The sequence below is a fragment of the Oncorhynchus masou genome, chromosome 24, assembly GCF_036934945.1.
Source record: "Oncorhynchus masou masou isolate Uvic2021 chromosome 24, UVic_Omas_1.1, whole genome shotgun sequence".
Taxonomy (NCBI): Eukaryota; Metazoa; Chordata; class Actinopteri; order Salmoniformes; family Salmonidae; genus Oncorhynchus; species Oncorhynchus masou.
Window position 1 is genome coordinate 47,852,156 of NC_088235.1, and position 24,274 is coordinate 47,876,429.

General features: G+C 40.9%; 1 pseudogene; it reads left to right on the forward strand.

The window, feature by feature from the left end:
* Positions 1 to 5,245: 5,245 nt before the first annotated feature.
* LOC135511388 (probable E3 ubiquitin-protein ligase HECTD2) overlaps positions 5,246 to 24,274 on the forward strand; it is a 30,113-nt pseudogene continuing 11,084 nt past the window's right edge.

Below are 24,274 nucleotides of genomic sequence, written 5' to 3' on the forward strand. Positions count from 1 at the left end.
TGGTCCTTTCTCCAGATCTGTGCCTCGACACAATCCTGTCTCGGAGCTCTACGGGCAATTCCTTCGATCTCATGGCTTGGTTTTTGCTCTGACATGCACTGTAAACTGTGGAACCTTCTATAGACAGGTGTGTGCCTTTCCAAATCATGTTCAATCAATTATATTTACCACAGGTGGACTCCAATCAAGTTGTAGAAATATCTCAAGGATGTTAAATGGAAACAGGATGCTCCTGAGCTCCATTTTGAGTTTCATAGCAAAGGGTCTGAATACATATGTAAATAAGGTGTTTTAATTTTGAATACGTTTGCAAACATTTCATAAACTTGTTTTCACTTTGTCATTATGGGGTATTGTGTGTAGATTGATGAGGTTATTTAATTCAATCCATTTTAGAATAAGGCTGTAACGCAACAAAATGTAGATGAAGTCAAGGGGTCTGAATACTCTCGGAATGCACTGTATATATGATAAGCCATGACTACAATACAATATATACATATAAAGTGGGTAAAGCAGTACGTTAACATTATTCAAGTGACCAGTGTTCAGTGACTGTATACATAGGGCAGTCTCTAAGGTTAGAGACTCTGAGGATAGAGTACCGGGTGGTTGCCAGATAGTGACAGTGTCTAAGGTTTAGAGCAGGGTACTGGGCGAAGACCGGCTAGTGATGACTGTTTAACAGTCTGATGGCCTGGAGATGGAAGATGTTTATCAGTCTCTCTGTCCCAGCTTTGATTCACCCGTACCGTCTCTGCCTTCTAGATGGTAGTGCGGTGAATAGGCCGTGGCTCAGGTGGTTGAGCTCCTTGATGATCTTCTTTGCCTGCCTGTGACACTGGGTGCTGTAGACACACTGCAAGGCTTCTCTCTCTCTCTCTGCAAGGGTATAGTGCAACAAAGAAGACAGGTCAGTTCCCTTAAGCTTTCTCACAGGCAGACATATCAGCTATTTGCACATATATAATGTATATATACAATACATATTGCAATATATCTAGTAGTTTAGGCTACACTATCAGCCGATAATGAAATGATGACTTCTCATAATATCTGGAGCTTGCCGCCATCTGCTGGCATTGTACTATTGTCACGAACCGGCTCAAAGCCCGTAACAAAGGGAGACAACGTGGAGATAAGGAGTAACAAAATATATATTTATTAACCAAAGCAACTAAGGAAAATATACAATGGTGTGTGTAATCAGTAATCAGTAGTGTAAGTGAGTGTTTTGCATGCATGAATGTGATAATGCAGGGTGTTGAAAGGTGCCAATGCAAACAACCAAAAGGCCACCAAGAACCACAATACAATCTACAATGGTGTCTGCATGGAGAGAGTCTCCTCCATGAATGTAGAAGAGGTCTATTTATCCTGGGACACACCTGGCCCAGGTGTTTCCCATGTAGCTGACGACCCTCCCCAACTCCGCCCACCGGCATCCTAATAAGGAAACAAGAACAAAGACAATACGGCAGACAGAGTGGGAGGGTCGTCACACTATCCACACATCATTCTGCACTATTATGCACTCACTAACTATTTGAAGAGTTGAGTGCAATATGTGCAATCTCTAATTGTAACTAAAGTGTAAGATTCTTGACAGTTAAGTAAGATTGGCCAAAATTATCTGCTGACCACTATAATTATCTTCCACTGAACTCATGAGGATACAAAACAGTAGGTGAGTTTGGGGTCATGAGAGAATATGCTCTTGTGTTGATCTCCTGACGTACCCTCGCAGTTCCATGGTAAAGTCATGACCTTGAAAAGAGTTATGATCCTCTATTGAATAATATTCTTGTCTCCAACACAATTGTGAGCATGACCTTTGTGTGACTGGGGTTACAAATGTATCCAGGATATGCTTATTGATGAATTGCACTTCTGCTACAATGAATGGGCTGATGGGAATACAGAAATAAATCACTATTAGCGATCTGCCTCAACCATGTGGTGGTTTCTATAGTGTGAGCTATTTTGCATAAAAAATACGTTAGAAATGTGTTGCATTAGAAATGTCTTGCTGTTGCATCACACTTTTTATGAATCACATTCAACATTTTGGAAAGTGCCTTGAGACTAGAGTCTGCATAAGCCTACAGTATATCAGTAATATCTGCAATAATTCAGCAGGTGTAGCTGTTTTCCAAAAAATGTGTATTTTCATTGTCTGCTATTGTTTGTGGGTTTTTTTTTTACAATCTACCAATAGGTGCCCTTCTTTGCGAGTCATTGGTGTTTGTGGGTGAATCCTTGTTTGAAATTCACTGCTCGACTATGGAGGCAGATTGACGAGAGCGGAATTTTCTGAGCTAAACTGACCAAGACGCACCTCCAACAAAAACACAAAATCTCACATAATTCTGCCCAAAAACAATTTCTCTCAACCATTGGCATATGTGCTTCTTTGGTGAGCGTTGAAGTCGCCCTTTGGTCAGCAATGCCCACTTTGTCAAAGGCAGGGGTACAAAATATTTTTCTTGTCCATTCCCAGCGTACCTCTCCAGGGTGTAGCGCTGTAGCGCTCCACCAATATTCTGTCAACCCCCCAAAAAATCGAACATACAGATCATGTAGCAGATATAGCATATGGTAGAAAGAGTATGTGCCCTTTTCTGTAGCCGACAGGATTTTCAAGCCTATTTAAGTCAAAACTGTATCTAGGCCACTCAGGAACATTCACTGTCATCTTGGTAGGCAACTCCAGTTGGTTATTGTCCTGCTGAAAGGTGAATTTGTCTCCCACTGTTTGTTGGAAAGCAGAGAACCAGGTTTTCCTTTAGGATGTTGCCTACGCTTAGCTCTATTCCATTTCTTTTTATCCCCAAAAACTTCCATGCATACCCACAACATGATGCAGCCACTACCATGCTTGAAAATATGAAGTGTGGCACTCAGTGGTGTGTTGTGCTGGATTTGCCACAAACATAATGTTTTGGATTCAGGACATTTCCATCTTTAGAATGAGGAATGATTGTGCAATATCCTTCTCTCTCCATAACATGTGTCTCTTTACGGTCACACTTCATATGGAGGCGTGGTGCTCTGTTTAGAGTTTCGGCTCTGACTCACAGAGCTGTTCCACTGAGGGTAGTCAAAGTGAGAAAAGAACTGGGGAGGCTCACCTTCTGTAGCACTGCATTAGCACTTTGAACTGTTCATATGAGGTATGAAACACAAGAGGGGGCTCTATCAGCATAAACGTGGAATGGACAAGCAGGGAGAGAGGAAAAACATGAAGCTTATGAGAAGTACAGAGAATTCAGAAAGTATTCAGACCCCTTTACTTTTTCCACATTTTGTTACGTTACAGTCCTATTCTAAAATGTATTAAATTAATTGTTATCCTCAATCTACACACAATGTTCCATAACGACAAAACAAAGAAAGATGTTTTGACATTTTTGCAAATGTATTAAAAATAAAAAAAACAGATACCTTATTTACATAAATTTTCAGACCCTTTGCAATGAGACTCTAAATTGAACTCAGATGCATATTGTTTCCATTGATCATCCTTGTGATGTTTCAACAACTTGATTGGAGTCCACCTGTGGTAAATTCAATTAATTGGACACAATTTGGATAGGCACAAACCTGTCTATTTAAGGTTCCACAGTTGACAGAATATATCAGAGTTTTATTTTATTTTACCTTTATTTTACTAGGCAAGTCAGTTAAAACCTGTTAAGGCTCGGGACAATACTGCCCCCTTTGGATGAATTGCGTGCCCATAGTAAACTGGAGACAAATCTGTCCAAAATTGCTAATATATGCATATAATAATAATTATTGAATAGAAAACACTCTAAAGCTTCTAAAACCGTTTGAATTATGTCTGTATGTATAGCAGAACTCACAGGGCAGCCAATCTCCCAAACTATTTTTCTCATCAGGAAAGTTGGGCCAAATTTGACGTCATCGCCCCCACCCTTCCCAACCAGCTATGGATCTGGGATCAGTTTCTAGGTCTTCCGTGAGATGTCTTCTATCAGTAGAGCGTGTAATTGTGCAAATCCTGCGAGCTTTGACCCTTTGGCAGGCTAAATACTGGGTGTCGCGAGAAAATAGATGCGCGTACTGGCGCGAATTGTACACAGTCATTCCTTTGTTCCAGATTGTCTGAGAGGAGTTGCTTTTCTCCGGTCGAATCGCCAATTGTTTTGTACGTTAATAACATCCTAAAGCTTGATTCTGCACTTAGTTTGACCAGTTTAGTCGACACATAATATGTAATTTTGAAGTTTTGATGCGCAACCCCTCGAGACCAGAGGTAATTTTGGCTGCATTTCAGCTGGAACTTGTCGCATTTGCTAACACAAAGACACACGACTTGAAACCAAACGCTGTTTTGGGTAAGTATGACTCCTTCCACTACATTCTGATCAAAGACCATCAAAGGTAAGGGAATATTTATGTTGTAATTTTGTGTTTCTGTTGACTCCAACATAGCGGAGAAATATTGCTTACGTCTGAGCGCCGTCTCAGATTATTGAATAGTGAGCGATTTCTGTAACGTTAAAAAGAAATGTGACAAAGTGATTGCAATAAGAAGCAGTGTATCGTTCTAACTATATGTAGAACATGTATATTTAGTCAAAGTTTATGATGTGTATTGCTGTTATCTATAATTTCTCCGGACATTTTGTAGCATTTTTTGAACATGGCGTCAATGTAAACAGAGATTTATGGATATAAATTGCATATTATTGAAAAAAACAAATGTACTGTGTAACATGCCCTATTACTGTCATCTGATGAAGATTTTCAAAAGGTTAGTGAATTATTTTTCTTTTAATCCTGCGTTTGTGATTGCATCTTTTGTTCGGTAAAATGGCTACATATCGTCTGTGTCTTTGTGGTGGGTTGATATACATATGTGCTATGTTTTTTTGCCGTAAAACATCTTAGAAATCTGACTCGCTGGGTAGATGAACAAGGTGTTTATCTTTCATTTGAGCTATTGGACTTGTTAATGTGTGGAGGTTAAATACTTCTAAGAATATTTTTGCATTCTGTGCACCACGGTTTGAGTTGAGCGGGGGGTGTGGTTCCCCTTGGGGAACCTGTAGCATGAACACGTTAAGAACAAATTCTTATTTTCAATGACGGCCTAGGAACAGTGGGTTAACTGCCTGTTCAGGGGCAGAACGACAGATTTGTACCTTGTCAGCTCAGGGGTTTGAACTTGCAACCTTCCGGTTACTAGTCCAACGCTCTAACCACTAGGCTACCCTGCATGACAAGGTAACCTATCTAAATTACTATCACCCCACCGTTATATGCTTTGAAAGGCTCATGGCTCACATAAACATCATCATCCCATTCCCCTGGACCCACTCCAATTTGCATACCACATCAGAAAGACAAAGGAGCTGATCGTGAACTACAGGAAACATAGGGTCGAGCACGTCCCAATTCACATCGTCGGGGCTGTAGTGGAGTGGGTCGAGAGCTTAAATTTGCTCGCTGTCCACATCACTAAGGATCTATCGTGGTCCAAACACACCAACACAGTGGTGATTAGGACATGACAACACCTCTTCCATCAGGAAGCAGAAAAGATTTGGTGTGGACCCCCAGATCCTCAAAAAGTTACACAGCTACACTATTGAGAGCATCTCGACTGGCTGCATCGCTGATTGGTATAGCAACTGCTTGGCATCCGACCGCAAGGAGCTACAGAGGGTAGTGCGCACTGTACAGTACATCACTGGGGCCGAGCTCCCTGAAATCCAGGACCTCTCTATTAGGCGCCAGGACCTCTCCATGAGGCAGTGTCAGAGGAAGGCCCTAAAAATGGTCAAAGACTCCAGCCAATCAAGTCATAGAATGTTCTCTCTGCTACCGCATGCCAAGCAGTATCGATGCACCAAGTCTGGAACCAACAGGACCCGGAACAGCTTCTACCCCCAAGCCATAAGACTGCTAAATAGTCTGGGTAGCTATTTGGTTAACTATTTAACTATCTGCTTTGACCCTTTTTGCACTAACCTTTTTAACTCATCACATACGCTGCTGCTACTGTTTATTGTCACTTTGTTCCTAATTATTCATACATATCTACCTCATTTACCTCGTACCCCTGCACATCGACTCAGTACTGGTACCCCTTGTGTATTACCAAGTTGTCATTACTCATGTTTATCTATTAATGCTTTTCTATTATTTCTCTATTTTCTTTCTCTCTGCATTGTTGGGAAGGGCGGTAAACACTTCACTGTTAGTCGACACCTGTTGCTTACGAAGCGTGTGACGAATAACATTGGACATCATTTAATTTGTATGAATGTCCTTAAAGGAAACCTCTACCCAATAAATGATCTTTTGGTATTTGTTTCATGAGTCCATAGATGATATAGTCCCAAAATGTTTTGCATGTCAGCAATCAAGTTTTCAAGATACTTTCATATATCTTGAAAACTTGATTGCTGACATGCAAACATTTTGGGACTATATCGACTATGGACTAACATAACAAATACCAAAATATAGTTTTTGGGTGGAATTTTCCTTTAAGTACACATAAGCAATGCTGTATGTATGGTAAACAGTTGCTGCAGTGTAGCAACAGTTATCATATTAACAGTACATGGTAGTAGAGGTGTAAATTGAATACAGCACTCACCCTTTCCATTCTCTCAATAAGCTGCTAATGATTCCCTTCAACACCTATTTATGGATGTCTTGGGTCTAAAAGAACATAAACAAACATGAGTTAACCTTTAAATCGGGTGAATATGACCCAAATGCTGCTCGTTTCAGAAATAACTTTCAGGGGAAAAAGTCTGAATATGATTTGATTTGTTTATTTTACCATACGATATCCTTTTCCCTAGAAATGTCATGTACTTACATGTACTTACAGTGCAGAGTAAAGCATCATAAACAGCATTCACACATTTTGAGTTGACTCCAGAATCCTCTATTGTGTTAAATGGGCCATTAGCTTCTAAGATAGGAGGAAAAGAGGGTTTCCCACTCTTATATGGTTTTATTTAAGGGCTTTTTAACGACAACTCTAATTGTTTTCTCACAAGGGGCACCTGCTAGTGCCAAACCCTGGACTTGTTTGGCAGGGAGAACATATGTGTGTGTGTTGAACTATTGTCGCATGACGCCAAAAAAACAAGGCTTGCACCGTTATGAGCAGTATGGATTACACATTTTTTTACTCTTACATTACCCACTGTTGGTTAACTAATTAATAACACTTTCCAGAATGAGTATGTGCTGTTCTGTATGCTTTCCATCTTAATAAGATAATTCTCAATAGAGAAACAGGTGCTGCAAATATCAATAATTTAAGAAATGGAACTAATGTCAACCAAAGGATTTAGAATATTATAAAATTGGTAATGTATCTTTGGGAAAAGCCACAACATAAAACAAAAAGACAACATGAATAATTTGAAAAGCCATTAGTCAAAGGTAGTCAGGTAGAAATCTCACATATCCCTCCTGTCCCCTGAGATTGTGGCTCGCTCTATATGTCTTCCCTGCAACACCGTGGAAAGAATACATCAATAGATCATTGTCGTAGCAAATCAAAGGTCATGGTGATCATAAGAGGGGATTAAGGTAGGCTACTCACAGTTACACAAGGTCAAAGGAAGGTCATAATGTAGCTAATTGGGAGAGGTATTACTCACTGGAACTCTTTGGTGGTTTTAGTGTGGAGAGGGATGATAGGGTCAGAGGGGAACGGGGCCTTCACCTCGGGGGGAAGTGTGTCGATGGAGAACCTCTGTTTCTGCATCACATTCCAGCAAATAGAAGGTAGCTCCCTCCCTGGGAAATTACAAAAGACACACATGGTTCTCTATACATAGAGTATAATACATACGACTAATGTGTACTGTGGCAGATATGTAAATAGTTTTTTCACTGCTTGCAAAGACACAGATTGGATACATACAGTAGTTCCACAATGCACATGATTCACAAGGCTTTGATAGCGAGATCCTCAAACTGCGACTTGTTCAGATTAAGAAAACCAAGTCACTAACACCTCTTTGGGCTAGGGGGGCAGTATTCGGAAGTTCGGATGACTGACATGCCCAAAGTAAACTGTTTGTTACTCAGGCCCAGAAGCTAGGATATGCATATAGTTGGTAGCATTGGATAGAAAACACTCTGAGGTTTATAAAACTGTTAAAATAATGTCTGGGAGTATAACAGAAGTGATATGGCAGGCCAAAATCCGAGGAGAATCCATTCGGAATCTCTTTCTTGTTGAGGTCACAGGCCATTCCAATGCTTGTCTGTGGGATATTCAAAAGAATTCCTCCCAGATTGCAGTTCCCATGGCTTCCACTGATGTCAACAATCTTTAGAAAGAGTTTCAGGCTTGTTTTTTTTAAATGAGCAAGTAGCTGTACTTTTTCAAGGTATCTCTCATTAGGACTCTAGTCTTGTGACGCGTACTTCGTTATTTATCTCCGGTATTGAACATACTACATTCTGTCTAAAATTGTATTGTTTATTTACATTTTAGGGTACCTAAGAATTGATTAGAAATGTTGTTTGACTTGTTTGGACGAAGTTTACCAGTAACTTTTGGGATTCCTTTGTCTGCATGTTGAACGAGTGGAATGGTAGATTACTGAATCAAATGCGCCAACTAAACTGACGTTTTTGGGATATAAAGGACTTTATTGAACAAAACGACAATTTGTTGTGTAGCTGGGACACTTGGGATTGCAAACAGAAGAAGATCTTCAAAGGTAAGTGATTTATTTTATAAGCTATTTCTGATTTTTGTGATGCCTCTGCTGGTTTGAAAAATGTTTTTAATGCTTTTGTCGGCGGGGTGCTGTCCTTAGATAATCGCATGGAATGCGTGCGCCGTAAAGCCTTTTTGAAATCTGACAGTGCTGTTGTATTAACATGAAGTTAAGCTTTTAAACGATGTACGACACATGTCTTTTCATGAATATTACAATTTTTGGATTTTGAATTTCACGCTCTGCAATTTCACCGGATGTTGGGCTAGGTGGGATGCTAGCGTGTCTCCCACATTGTCTCTACACACCTAGCCCAAAGAGGTTTTAACCACAACCCAATCAGTCTGTAATCATTTAGTACATTCACTGCATGACATTCAGTTGACCCCTGCTGACTTTCCGTTAAGTGTGGACACACATTGACTCTACCCATCTTTTTCACGATCTAACAGGCTCTACCCATTAAGAGAATCAATGCAACGTTTGGGATAAACATTTCTCACCAACGCTGCAGACGGCTATATCCGTCAGTTAAGTCAATAAGGGACTAGCAAAGACCCAGTGCACTATTTATGTGAAGAAAATATTTTTTCTAATTTGTATTTTATTAATATATACAATACCAGTCAAAAGTTTGGACACATACTTAATCTGGGTTATTTCTAGATTTTTACTATTTTCTACATTGTGGAATAATAGTGAAGACATCAAAGCTATGAAAAAACACACATGAAATGAAGTACGAACCAAGAAAGTGTATTTTAAATTTGAGATTCTTCTAAGTAGCCATCCTTTGACTTAATGACGGCTTTGCACAATCGTGTCATTCTCTCAAGCAGCTTCATGAGTTAGTCACCTGGAATGCCTTTCAATTAACAGGTGTTAATTTGTAGAATTTCTTTCCTTCTTAATATGTTTGAGCCAATCAGTTGTGTTGTGACAAGGTAGGGGTGGTGTACAGAAGATATCCCTATTTGGTAAAATACCAAGTCCATATTATGGCAACAACAGCTCAAATAAGCAAAGAGAAATGACAGTCCATCATTACTTTAAGAGGTGAAGGTCAGTCAATACGGAACATTTCAAGAACTTTTAAAGTTTCTTCATGTTTAGTTGCAAAAACCATCAAGTGCTATGATAAAACTGGCACTCCTGAGGACCTCCACAGGAAAGGGAGACCCAGAGTTACCTCTGCTGCAGAGGATAAGTTCATTATAATTACCAGCCTGAGAAATTGCAGCCCAAATAAATGCTTCACAGAGTTCAAGTAACAGACACATCTCAACATCAACTGTTCAGAGGAGACTGTGTGAATCAGGCCTTCATGGTCGAATTGTTGCAAAGAAACCACTACTAAAGGACACCGATAACAAGAAAAAACTTGCTTGGGGCAAGAAACATAAGCAATGGACATTAGACCAGTGGAAATTTGTTCTTTGGTCTGGAGTACAAATTTTAGATTTTTGGTTCCAATCGCTGTTTCTTCGTGAGATGCGGTGTGGGTGAACGGATTATCTCCGCATATGTGGTTCCCACCGTAAAGCATGAAGGACGTGTGATGGTGTGGGGGTGCTTTGCTGGTGACACTGTGTGATTTATTTAGAATTCACACTTAACCAGCATGGCTACCATAGTATTCTGCAGCGATACGCCATCCCATCTGGTTTGCGCTTAGTGGGAATATAATTTGTTTTTCAACAGGACAAAGACACAACACACGTCCAGGCTGTGTAACGGCTATTTGACCAAGAAAGAGAGTGATGGAGTGCTGCAGCAGATGACCTGGCCTCCACAATCACCCGACCTCAACCCAATTGATTTGTTTTGTGATAAGTTGGACTGAAACTCCAAGACTGTTGGAAAAGCATTCCAGGTGAAGCTGGTTGAGAGAATGCCAAGAGTGTACAAAGCTGTCATTAAGGCAAAGGGTGCCTACTTTGAAGCATCTTAAATATAAAATGTATTTTCATTGGTTTAACACTTTGTTTGGTTTCTACATGATTCCATATCTGTTATTTAATCGTTTTGATGTATTCACTATTATTCTACAATGTAGAAACATAGTGAAAATTAAGAAACACCCTTGAATGAGTAGGTGTGTCCAAACCTTTGACTGGTACTGTATAGGTACACCCATGTTGTACCGGGTCGGATCCCACTTTGCCTCCAGAACACCCCAAATTCTTTGGGGAACTCTACAAGGTGTCAGAAACGTTCCACAGGGATGTTGGTCCATGTTGATGTGATGGAATCACGCAGTTGCTGCAGATTGAACAGTGGTACACTCTGCAAACAGCCTGTTCCATCTCATCCCAAAGAGGCTCTTTTGGGTTGAGGTCTGGGGACTGCGCAGGCCAATCAAGTAAACTGAACACGCTGTAATGTTCCAGTCAATGTTTTTCCACTCCCCAATTGTCCAGTGTTGGTGATTGCGTGCCCACTGGACCCGCCAGCTGATAGGAGTGGATCCCGGTGTGGCCGATTGCTGCAATAGCCCATCCGTGACAAGTTGTTCATTCTGAGATGCTGTTCTACACACCACTATTGCACTGCGACATTATTTGTCTGTTTGTGACCAGCCTGTTAGCTTGCACGATTCTTGCTATTCACCTTTGATCTCTCAACGAGCTGTTTTTGTCCACTGGACTGCCACTGACTGGAGGTTTTTTGTTTGTTGCACCATTATCGGTAAACCATAGACACTGTCGTGTGTGAAAAGCCCTGGTGTGCGGGCGTTTCTGAGATTCTGGATCCGGCTCGCCTGGCACCGACGATCAAATCACGCTCAAAGTCGCTTAGGTCATTTGTTTTTCCCATTCTAACATTCAATCAAATAGTAACTGAATGCTTCAATGCTTATCTGCCTGCTCTCTATAGCAAGCCATGGCCACACGACTCACTTTCTCTATGAGTGATCCATTTTCTTGAACGCCGTGCTGTACCTAATAAACTGAGTATGTATTATAATACATGTGTTTTCAGTATGGGTGTGTGTCTGCCCAGTGTTGTTAACTCACCATGTCTTCCTCCTGGTAGACCCGGGTGTATGCCCAAGCTGCCATTGCCTCCCATCTCCCTCCTCTGATTCATGGAGGAGATGAATGTGCTGAGGTAGGGAAAGGCCTGCTTGGCTCCAAGCGTCAAACCCTGTCAAAAGAAGATGACACCATCATGGGAGGAAAACGGAAAACAACGTACAGTGTAAACATGCAATCAGGGTGGATCCAATCAAACACGGCCAAGAGAGCTGATGTCACTAGAGACTTACAGCCATAGACTTGAATGTTGACTACAGAGACCACAGTGACAGATCCATGAAAGGCTATGAATTGAGTGAGATCTTTTCCAAATCCAAGTCTATGAAAATGTTTTCAGGAGGTCAGGAGGCAAAGGATAAAAGTGCTTCTTTTTTATTATTCACTAAATAATGGTAGTGGTAGTAGCAGTGGTTAGGATAAATAATATTGGCAAATTTGAGTTACAAAAACAAACAAATGGTGAACAAAAATCTACTTCTAAGAAATTGAACCAAATCAGGATTTGGCCTAAGGAAACAGGCTAGGGGTACTGTGAAGATAAAATACATCCTAACCACTTGGACATTCTCCAACAGAGTTTACAGAACACTGGCAAAGCCAGGTAGAAATTCCTAGTGCCATTTTGCTAAACCATAGCCACAATGAGCATGGGTGCACAACACTATGATAGACTAATCTGCTTTTAGACATATAGCCAAAGTATCACATAATTCATAGTAGTTCCATTGAACCGGTAGGCCTACACATTTCAATAGCAGAGCTCTCAACAAACAAAATAGTAAATTGACAAAATGAATGAACCCACAGGAAATGGGGTGCGAGCTTCTCAAGTGTTCACATGTGTACACGCACATGTCCACGTGCATGAGTGGAGCTCTAAGAAGCGGCAACAAAAAAGAACAAACACACAGTAAGCACCCATAATAAATGCACAAGCTGGAGGAAAATAACTTATCTTCATTTACAAAAGATTAGGCTAATGACATGATTCAGACATTACATTCTCAAGAAAGTGTGGGCAAGTCATTGTTAAAGGCCCAGTGCACTCAAAATTCTGTTTTTCTTGAGTTTTATATCATATTGTACATATCGTCGTGAAACTCACACTGTTAAAGTCTGGCAACATTTTATCAGTGTTATTTCCGGATAGTTTCTGGTTGAAAATACAATTTACATAGGATCTTATAATAAACAGGTTTTGCATGGGTGGAGATTTGGTCTTGCCTGGTGTCATCACCAGGCAGTGTAAGTTAATAGACAATTATACAACGGGTGGATCTAATTCTGAATGAAGATTGGTTTTAAATCGCATTCCAGCCTGTGTCTATTCCACAAGTTAAAATGCCTATTTACTCTGTTCCATCTGACTGTGTCATCAGCCCAGCCACGCAATTTGTACATTTTTCTTTTAGACTAACATTTAGTTTTCAACAGCAGAGCTTTTTATAAACCTTGCTGTCTGTCTCTCCGTCATTTGCAACGTTGTTTCAATATTCATATTCGATCTTCAACTGTCTTATAGTAATGAACGTGTCAGGAGTCAGGATGAGACAGACAGGTAGGCAATGTTTCTCAGCCAGTCATAATCAGACCAGAGACTGTGGGTTGCTCTCTTCCTCTTCACGGAAATCTTCATGCTTCCATATTTGCAGTTATTTTTCCCAATCCATTATTTTGTCCTCTCTTCTCCTCCTCAGGTTCTCTTTATGCCAGTTCCCATTTATCCTGTCAACAATGGTGAAGAGAACCATCTTCCAGAGGGACTCAGAACAGCAGATGATCTGCATGGCCAGAGTGAGACACACAGCCTAGTGTCTTCTGTCAACTTTCCTTTATCAACGACACCATTGACTCTGAGCTGTGCATAAACTGAGATGACCTGCTTTCATATAAATAAATAAAAATCTGTATGTGTTTTTCCAGCAAAGCATGGTGAACAAGGTCTCCCACAGGCAGAGAGTAGACATGAACCTGCTGTTCCTCAACATCAAGGTACGATGGGCCCAGCTACTCAACGACTCACTGGATGAGGTAAGACCTAACACACCAAGCCTGGGTGGCCCAAGCGTTGTGTATGGTCGAGACATTGTTGAGACACTGTCCTCTGTAAAAAAAAAAATCCCACTCAGTATGCTCTTCTTTATGAAGTTGTCTGGTCCCATGAACACTATAACTGTCTGACAGCTTATTCAGCACTCTGCCTTCTAATGGTGATACATAACACTAAAGCACAGAGCCATTAGTGGGCCCATTCCTTCCCCCCCTAATGCCCATCTGGTCTTTTGCTCTAGAAAGTATTCTGTAACCATGGCTTGATTTGAAAAACCTGCCTGGATGTAAAAATGTGTCACCCATCCTCCCCCTCCTCTCCAACCCTCTGTCGCCCTGTCCAGCTGAGCAGGAAGAAAGTGGACCTAAAGAAAAAGCTCAAGGTGACCTTCATAGGAGCGACAGGGCTCGACATGGAAGGCCTCACCAGGGAGTGGTTCCTGCTGCTGCTTCAGTAGATTATTCACACTGACTATGGTGAGTCAGGAGGGTAAAGAGGCCCTCTTGGATGCACATTTGCTGTTTTAAAGATAATTACCACATTTCGTCATTCATGGGGCAGAGAGAACATTTTACAGTTTTAAAGCTAGTTTCCTGCAGTTATCCTTTTATAACTAGGGGGCGCTATTTTAATTTTTGGATGAAAAACGTTCCTGTTTTAAACAAGATATTTTGTCATGAAAAGATGCTCAACTATGCATATAATTGACACCTTTGGAAAGAAAACACTGATGTTTCCAAAACTGCAAAGATATTGTCTGTGAGTGCCACAGAACTGATGTTACAGAAAAAACCCAGATAAAAATCCAATCAGGGAGTGACGCATTTTTTGAAACCGCCTCATGGCAATGACTCCTTATATGGCTGTGGAGGAGCTAGGAGTCAGCTCACGTTTTCCACGTTTTCCCAAAGGTGTCTGCAGCATTGTGACGTATTTGTAGGCATATCATTGGAAGATTGACCATAAGAGACTACATCTACCAGGTGGTTGCTTGGTGTCCTCCGTAGCAATTATTGCGTAATCTCCAGCTGCAGTATTTTTCCGTTTGCCTCGGATGAGAAACCATCTGCCACGAATGATTTTTCATCGAATAGAATTGTGAAAAACACCTTGAGGATTGATTCTAAACAACGTTTGCCATGTTTCTGTCGATATTATGGAGCTAATTTGGAAAACAGTTTGGCGTTGTAGTGACTGCATTTTCGTTTTATTTTCTTAGCCAAATGTGATGAACAAAACGGAGCTATTTCTCTTACACAAATAATATTTTTGGAAAAAATGAATATTTGCTATCTAACTGAGAGTCTCGTCATTGAAAACATCTAAAGTTCTTCAAAGGTAAATGATTTTATTTGAATGCTTTTCTTGTTTTTGTGAAAATGTTGCCTGCTGAATGCGAGGCTTAATGCTATGCTAGGCTATCAATACTCTTACACACATGCTTGTGTAGCTTTGGTTGAAAAGCATATTTTGAAAATCTGAGATGACAGTGTTGTTAACAAAAGGCTAAGCTTGTTTTTCAATATATTTATTTCATTTCATTTGCAATTTTCATGAATAGGAAACGTTGCGTTATGGTAATGAGCTTGAGGCTATGATTACGCTCCCGGATACGGGTTTGGAGTCGCAAGAAGATTTATACAAGTTTGTCATGGGGCTGTGAGACAAATTGCAGTTTCAATTCTTATTTCTTGCAATTATTCACATTTTGCCATGGCTAATCAAAACTTACAAAGAATCCATACATTTCCTAAAACCCATGCAAGATTTTTCAAATGTTTCTCTCTCTCATTTTAGATACTGTATGCAATGCAATTGAAAGTAAATCAGCTTTAATTGAAATCTCAGCAGAATTCAAATACTAGCCATTAAGCCACACTCACACTACCAATAAAAACACAATAACTGTGAGTGTGCTTGTGCTTGTGGCTTTTGGAGGCAAAGAGTCGCTCTTTCTCCTTCACTCACAGTCCTCCAAGCTGAGTTATTATTTTCATAGATACATTTTCAGAAGTGCAGGCTGCTTGCCTAGACTTAATGAAAACTGTGGCCCGCTCATTAAAACTGCTTTTTTTGTACCAGAAAGTGCATGTCAGCTTTTCATAGCCAAGCTGTGAAAGGCATAATAATGTTTCATGTTTGAAGGTCAGTGTTTAAATCAGGTTAAGGAATGCTGCTGAATGCTCCTGGGAATGTTTTCAGTCTACTTTTAGAAAACTACTATATAAATATTATCATAGTAGTCATTGAATAGACGTTTGTGTTACATTAGGCCTATTGATGGGTTTTCCCAGTCGCATTTATGCCCTTTCACTGGATTAAATATCAAAATTGTTTGTTTTTTCAGGCATGTTCACCTACTTGAAGGATTCCTCTTGTCATTGGTTCAGCAGCTGGAAGTGTGACAACTACTCTTGAGTTTCAATTGGTCGGGACTGTATCCTTTCATTCCCAACCTAGGAATTACTGTGTCAACGTTTTCAGATATACAGCAATCTGCACCACACACACACACAACAGATGAGGCAGTGCTTGAAAACCACACTGGAGAAAATATTTTAATGTATTTTTGATGCTATAAATCTGTCTAGCCATCCAATATGTGCTTATTATCTATCTATATTTCATAGGACTTATGTCAACGACTTTTGCGAGACATGAACAATAACAGAATCTTCATGATATAAGACATGATATTTCCTGCGATTAATAAGTGAGAGATACAAAAAAGTTCAATTTCAAACCACTGAACATAACATCCCTAACCCTCCGAAGATAAAGCTGATCTGGACTGCTGGTCTGTCTGCATATTAGGAAGGCAGTGTCCACATAATCATTATATTGACCCAATCATTCACATGTAATGTCATTGTAAGCCAACGTTATCTGACATAACTTTCCTCGGGTTGTCCTCTAGGCTTGGGCGGTATCCAGATTGTCATACCTTCGTACCAACCTTGTGCCATACCAAGATATATTCCAATGGCACGTTGTGTTACCTAATCCAGTTTATAATTTAAAAAATCTAATTGATCATTAGAAAACCCTTTTGCAATTATGTTAGCACAGCTGAAAACTGTTGTTTTGGTTAAAGAAGCAATACAACTCGCCTTATTTAGATCAGTTGAGTATCTGGAGCATCAGCATTTGTGGGTTCGATTACAGGCTCAAAATGGCCAGAAACAGAGACCTTTCTTCTGAAACTCCATTCCATGCGAGAAATTGCCAAGAAACTGAAGATCCGGTACAACGCTGTGTACTACTCCCTTCACAGAACAGAGCAAACTGTCTCTAACCAGAATAGAAAGAGAATTGGGAGGCCCCGATGTACAACTGAGCAAGAAGACAAGTACATTAGAGTGTCTAGTTTGAGAAGCAAGTCCTCAACTGGCAGCTTCATTAAATATACCCGCAAAATACCCGTCTCAGCATCAACAGTGAAATGGTGACTCCGGGATGCTGGCCTTATAGGCAGAGTTGTAAAGAAAAAGCCATACCTCAGACTGGACAATAAAAAGAAAAGATTAAGATGGGCAAAACAACACAGACACTGGACAGAGGAACTCTGCCTGGAAGGACAGCATCCCGGAGTCGCCTCTTCACTGTTGACATTGAGACTGATTCGTTGTACTATTTAATGAAGTTGCCATTGTCACTGAGTGATTAGCAAACCAAATGCACAACTACAGAGCACTTAGCAATTTTTACAGAGTTAACGTAATAGTTATGACACACTACATGGCCAAAAGTATGCGGACACCTGCTCGTCAAACATCTAATTCCAAAATCATAGGCATTAATATGGAGTTGCTGCCCCTTTTTCTGCTATCATAGCCTCCACTCTTCTGGGAAGGCTTTCCACTAGATGTCGGAACATTGCTCTGGGGACATGCTTCTATTCAGCCTCAAGAGCATTAGTGAGGGCAGGCACTGATATTGGCCGATTAGGCCTGGCTCGCAGTCTGCGTTCCAATTCATCCCAAAGGTGTTCGATGGGGTTAAGATCGGGGCTCTGTGCAGGCCAGTCAAGTTTTTCCACACCGATCTAGACAAAACATTTCTGTATGGACCTCGCGTTGAGCATGGGGGCATTGTCATGCTGAAACAGGAATGGGCTTTCCCCAAACTATTGCCATAAAGTTGGAAGCACAGAATTGTCTCTAATGTATGCTGTAGCGTTAATATTTCCCTTCACTGAAACTAAGGGGCCTAGCCTGAACCATGAAAAACAGCCCCAGACCATTATTCCTCCTCCACCAAACTTTACAATTGGCACTATGCATTGGGGCAGGTAGCATTCTCCTGGCATCTGCCAAACCCAGATTTGTCCTGTCGGACTGCCAGATAGTGAAGTGTGATTCATCACTCCAGAGAACGCGTTTCCACTGCTCCAGAGTGAGCTTATACCACTCCAGCCGATGCTTGGCATCGCGCATGGTGATGCTAGGCTTGTGTGAGGCTACTCAGCCATGGAAACCTATTTCATGAAGCTCCCGACAAACAGTTATTGTGCTGACGTTGCTTCCAGAGGCAGTTTGGAACTTGGTAGTGAGTGTTGCAACCTAAGACAGACAATTTCTACACGCTGCAGCACTCGGTGGTCCCGTTCTGTGAGCTTGTGTGGCCTACCATTTCGTGGCTGAGCTGTTGTTGCTCCTAGACGTTTCCACTTCACAATAACATCACTTACAGGTGACTGGGGCAGTGCTAGCAGGGCAGAAATCTGACCAACTGACTTGTTGGAAAGGTGGCATCCTTTGACGGTGCCACCTTGAAAGTCACTGAGCTCTTCAGTAAGGGCCATTCTACTGCCAATGTGTGTCTATGGAGATTGCATGGCTGTGTGCCTGATGATTTTATACACCTGTCAACAAGGGGTGTGGCTGAAATAGCTGAATCCACTCATTTAAAGTGATGTCCACATACTTTTGATCTTTTAGTGTACCTTGCTGGCGAACATTTTGTTGTGAATTACATAATGTAACTAGATCACCTGGCACGTGCTGCACAACAGTGAGTGACTCACAAGGCTATGTTCTTTCCTCGCTGTGTGCTTGTAAACACATACCATGTGACTGGGGACTACTGGTAATCTTCATAATGAAAAATGATGTGACAGGTGAAATGAAACACGATCTTCTTTATCTCCTAACATATTGCACAAGTTCACTGCTGGTATTTACTTAAAAAGTAGATACAAATATTCAAATTTATTACAAAACTTAAAATAAATAGTTTCAGCGGTACTGACTGTATTGACAAACCATCCTGTGGCTATGTCCAAATACCCCGTTACACGGTATACCAACCAGTCCTTTGTCTGTAAAGTCTTTCCTGGAGTACTCATGACTTACAAACTTTGACCTTGTATAACAATACATTAATTTATAGGGTTGTCCTCTCGACTTGATCTACCTGTCTACCTGGTTGCACTGCCTGAAGAAGACTTACTGTCGATACAAAAATGTAATCCATGGGTGTGGATTTAGTGCTGTTAGGACTGATCACGAGTGACCGCAGCGCGAACACAGAAACCACTGTGCTGCGATTGGTCGGCCCGGTGTGCGTCTGCCTTCTAGTGGGATGTCACAATCAATCAATCAAATGTATTTTATAAAGCCCTTTTTAAAATCAGCAGTTTTCACAAAGTGCTTTACAGATGCCCAGCCTAAAACCCCCCAAAACAAGCAATGCAGATGGAGAAGCACAGTTGCTAGGAAAAACTCCCTAGGAAGGCTAGAACCTGTCCTTTTCTTGTTGTACCTGGTGGAAATTTAAAAGGATAGTGTACAATTTTGTCATTTAAGCCCCTTTTACTTGCCCAGAGTCAGATTAACTTGTGGATACCATTTTTATGTCACTGCTTGCAATTTCAAGGAAGTTGAAGGTAGTTTTGCAAGCCATTGCTAACTGGCATTAGCACAATGACTGGCAGGTTATGGGAACAACTCCTATAGACTTCTTTCAAACTGGACGCAGAGACATAAAAATGGTATCCATAAGTTCATCTGACTCTGGGGAAGTAGGAAAGATTTTGAAACTTTCAGCTCAGTAGTTGGAATCATATCAAACATTTTGAGCGAGTTGACCTCTCAGCCCTCTGAATAGCATCCTGTCAACATCTTGTCCAGTTTATAGTGTTTTCTTTAGTGCAGCACCTCTGTTCATTAACTGCCATAGGGTGTCATTTAATTAAAGTCAATTACATGAGTGTGTTGTCAAGAGATGGCAATAGAAGGTGATAAATAAATAGAGTGAATATGTTTTCCCTTGTGTGTGTTTCAAGGGAGTGATGTATTACTACATTAGGAAGTTGATCATATCCAGTTTATTCCTACCTGCAGGTGAGCTGGGGCTTGTCAAAGCTCTGTGTTATGTTACAGTTACGTTTTGCACAGTGCAGAGACTGTGCACGCAGCATGCCGCTCTTACTTTGTGCATGTAGCTTGGAATTTGTACACGTTGCAATAGTGTTGTGAGGAAATTGAGCCTGCTTTCTAACGCACTGCATCTCAGTGTTGAGGCATCGCTACAGACACCCTGGTTCAAATCCAGGCTGTATCACTACCGGCCATGATTGGGAGTCCCATAGGGCGGCGCACAATTGGCCCAGCGTCATTCGGGTTTGGCCGGTGTAGGCCGTCATTGTAAATAATAATTTGTTCTTAACTGACTTGCCTAGTTAAATCAAAGTTAAATATATATATTTTTAAATGACTTCCAATGAGCTCGACAGAGACACGTTGCAAAATGAGACTACAAGAACAAGGAGAGATTCAGAGGAGAGATATTTGGACAGAGAGAGAAAGTGAGAGGGAGAGAAATATAGAGACAGTTGAAGGCAGCCGGTTGTCCTGGCATTACCTCTCTGATTGCCCTGGGTTCAGAGACGCAATGTCAAGAAGTCAGTCTGTCAGCTCCTGTACTGATATAGCTTGGCACGGGACTGTACCACTCTCTCAAAGCACATGATACAGCACATTTATGTGTGATACAGTATGTTCCCTATAGCCTACTATTATGTCTTTGCCCTCAAACTCCTCGAAAGAAAGACGTGTGAAGCTCCTTCCCTTTGTGTTGCCTAACATTGTAAAGTGAGAATCTGATTCTTATGTAAGGCCAAGAATCAACCATGGAAATAATCAATGACATTGAGTTGTGTAGTAGGTGGTGGTGTATTCCCTTCGCTACAGAAACCCTGTTTAATTTCCAATGGCCTTTAAACGTGTGTGTGTGTGTGTGTGTGTGTTCGTTAGAGCGTTGTGTGTGTCTGAGCAGTTTGCATGCATGTGTACTTATGTGTTTGTACTCTTGAATCAAGGCACCCACTCTGCCTGCAGTTACACATTATAAAGGGATCTGTGTGCTATTCCTATGAAATACAGCCAAAGTGGATCCCTCATACGGAGACCATATGGAGACGAGACAGCTGGGAAAATTTTCCGTCTGTGTGTGCGTGCAAGGTTGCATGCATTACTGCTTGTGCCTGTGTGTGTGTGTGTGTGTGTGTGTGTGTGTGTGTGTGTGTGTGTGTGTGTGTGTGTGTGTGTGTGTGTGTGTGTGTGTGTGTGTGTGTGTGTGTGTGTGTGTGTGTGTGTGTGTGTGTGTGTGTGTGTGTGTATGTGATGGAGAATTAATGGACTAAATGTTCTGTTCACCTCCTGGGTTTTGTAGGAAAGGGGCGGTGGCTGACGTAGACCGAACACACACAGAAACACAATATAGTAATTTGCTCTGTCCTGGTGTAGTTCAGAAACACTGTGCAGAAACATTCACAGTTGTATGGTACCGTACATTATGTTAAAATTTCCTGTGTTATTGTGTTGCCCTAATATATTCAGTTTCACTGAGTTATGTGCAGTGATTTCATATATTGTCTGGGCATTGTTAGATGGCTCAGGATAATAGATTTTTGACATAAGACACTGGTCCTGCTATGGTAAAAACCAATCACCTAAAATGGTCTAAACTGTCTGTGAATCAGTGTATTGTCCTTAACTCTGTGCGTCAGCTCATGGGTCTCGCTGTGTACAACAGCATTTGCCTGGACATCTAGTTCCCTCCATACTGCTACAACAATCTCTTGACTCCACACATTGTGCCAAGTGACCAGAATACTCCTGCCAGCATGGCAACCACTACGCTGGGCGACCTGCATCAGGTTATTCCAGTTCGTCTTCTACGATTGCTTCATCTCAAGCACAGCATTTAGAGTAATACACTTTCTCTGAGGATAGGCATCCTCATTAGAATAGGTAAATTAGCCTGCAGATCAGTGTGGGTTTTAGGTGGTTAAAGTGAGGATCACAATACCCCAGTTAACCAGCAGGGGGACCAACCATTCAGCTTTCTGTCTTTACTCCCAAACGTTTTCCTCTGGACTGGATCCAACCTCTGAAAGTCCTCTGAATAAATGAACATTTTCATTCAATCTGTCCAATGTGAATCAACTCTCAGGTCACCATTGCTGACATTGTTTTTTTTGTTGGTATAAGAGTTTTGTCTTAATTGTTAAACTGTGCCAGATTCCTGCCTCTTTTTTAAATGTATATTTTGGCTTTGTTCATAGTTACATAAGAGTGAGGCATTTTTCTCTCTCCTATCTGTCCTAAAAAAACACGTTAATAACACTGTGGCTTCACTGAAGCAGGTTGGCGGGCCTGGTATACTCTAAGTGCCACAGTAATTCTGCACTGGCTTCCTTGGGGTGTAACAGGCAGGCACAGCCATGACACTGTATGACCGATCAGAAGTCGTGCCCTCACCTTATGTAATTAATTTGCAGTTGGGCTGAATAAGAAGACGGTTAAAAGTTGTTTGCAGTACAGTCCCATCTGAAAAGTCAATTGTGTTGAATGGTTGAATGGTTTGCTGAATAGACATTTCTCCAGACACAGATGATCAGCTTTCAAACAGAAGCTTGGTAACATAATGCGCACATTCATGCAGGCACACATAGTAGTATATCACCCGTGTGCATTCCGTTGACAGTAAGCAATAAAAGTGACATACAGTATTTTCCATTTCTGAACCTGGCAAATGGGCTTGGAGAGCTGCTCAGCTATAAGGGCAATTGGAGGAAAACTGCAGGTAGAGTGGGTGCCTTCTAGCTGACCTTCCAGGTTATTTTGTTTTACCTCAGTTTATTTAGTAAATATTTTCTTAATTCAATTTCTTGAACTGCATTGTTGTTTAATAGGCATCCCGCCAGCGGTACACCAGTCAACAACATCCGGTGAAATTGGAGGGCGCGCAATTCAAATATATAATCGTAATATTAAACATTCATGAACATACAAGTATCTTATATAATTTAAAAGCTTACATTCTTGTTAATCTAACTGCGTTGTCCGATTTACAATAGGCTTTTTAGCGAAAGCATACCATGCAATTGTTTGAAGATGGCACCCCACATCAAAATATTTTTCAACCAGCACAGGCTTCATAAAATCAGAAATAGCGATCTAAATAAATCACTTACTTTTGAAAATCTTCCTCTGCTTGCAATCCCAAGGGTCCCAGCGACAACATGATTGGTCGTTTTGTTATAAAATCCTTCTTTATATCCCAAAAAGTCTGTTTAGGTTGGCGCCATCGATTTCAGTAATCCACTCATTCAACATGCAGACAAAGGAGTCCAAAAAGCTACCACTAAACTTTGTTCAAACAAGTCAAACTACATTTCTATTTAATCCTCAGGTATCCTAAAACGTAAATAAACTATAATATTTGAAACGGAAAGAAGTATGTTCAATTGAAAAGTAAAATTAGTTAGTAAGTGCGCGCCAACAGACTGACTTTGAACTGGGAGTCTTTGTACAAAAACTCAAAATTCTTGCTTGTTTTTGAAGAAACAAGCCTGAAACAATGAACAAAGACTGTTGACATCTAATGGAAGCCATAGGAATTGCATTATGGGAGCTGGAATTGCATAGAACCCATAGCTTTCCATTATAAGAGCCTGGGAGCTCAAAAAAAAGTCGGTTTGGTTTTTCTTTGGAATTTCACCTGCCGTATCAATTGTGTTATAGTCTCTGACATTATTTTAACATTTCTAGAAGCTTCCATGTGTTTTCTATCAAATGCTACCAATTATATGCACATCCTGGCTTCTGGGCCTGAGTAATAGGTAAGTCAGTCAGTCAGGAAAATAGACCCTAGCTCTAAGTTATTTAGGGCTTTTAAGTAAGCATTTCACTGTACACTCTACACCTGTAGATGTAAAATGTGATTTAATTTGATCTCCTTTCCTATTTATTACCTGTGCAAGGGCAACAGTGCACCAGGGGGCCGATTCCAACCTGAGTTAAGCATGCGTAAATGGAACATAATTATCTTTTTATGCACTTTTCTCGCCATGCGTATTCTGACTTTGAATTTAAGCATGAGAATAGCATGCTCTTCACCCGCGATTCGTTTGGGGTGCAGATCTAATAAATTAAGGTGTGGCAGAG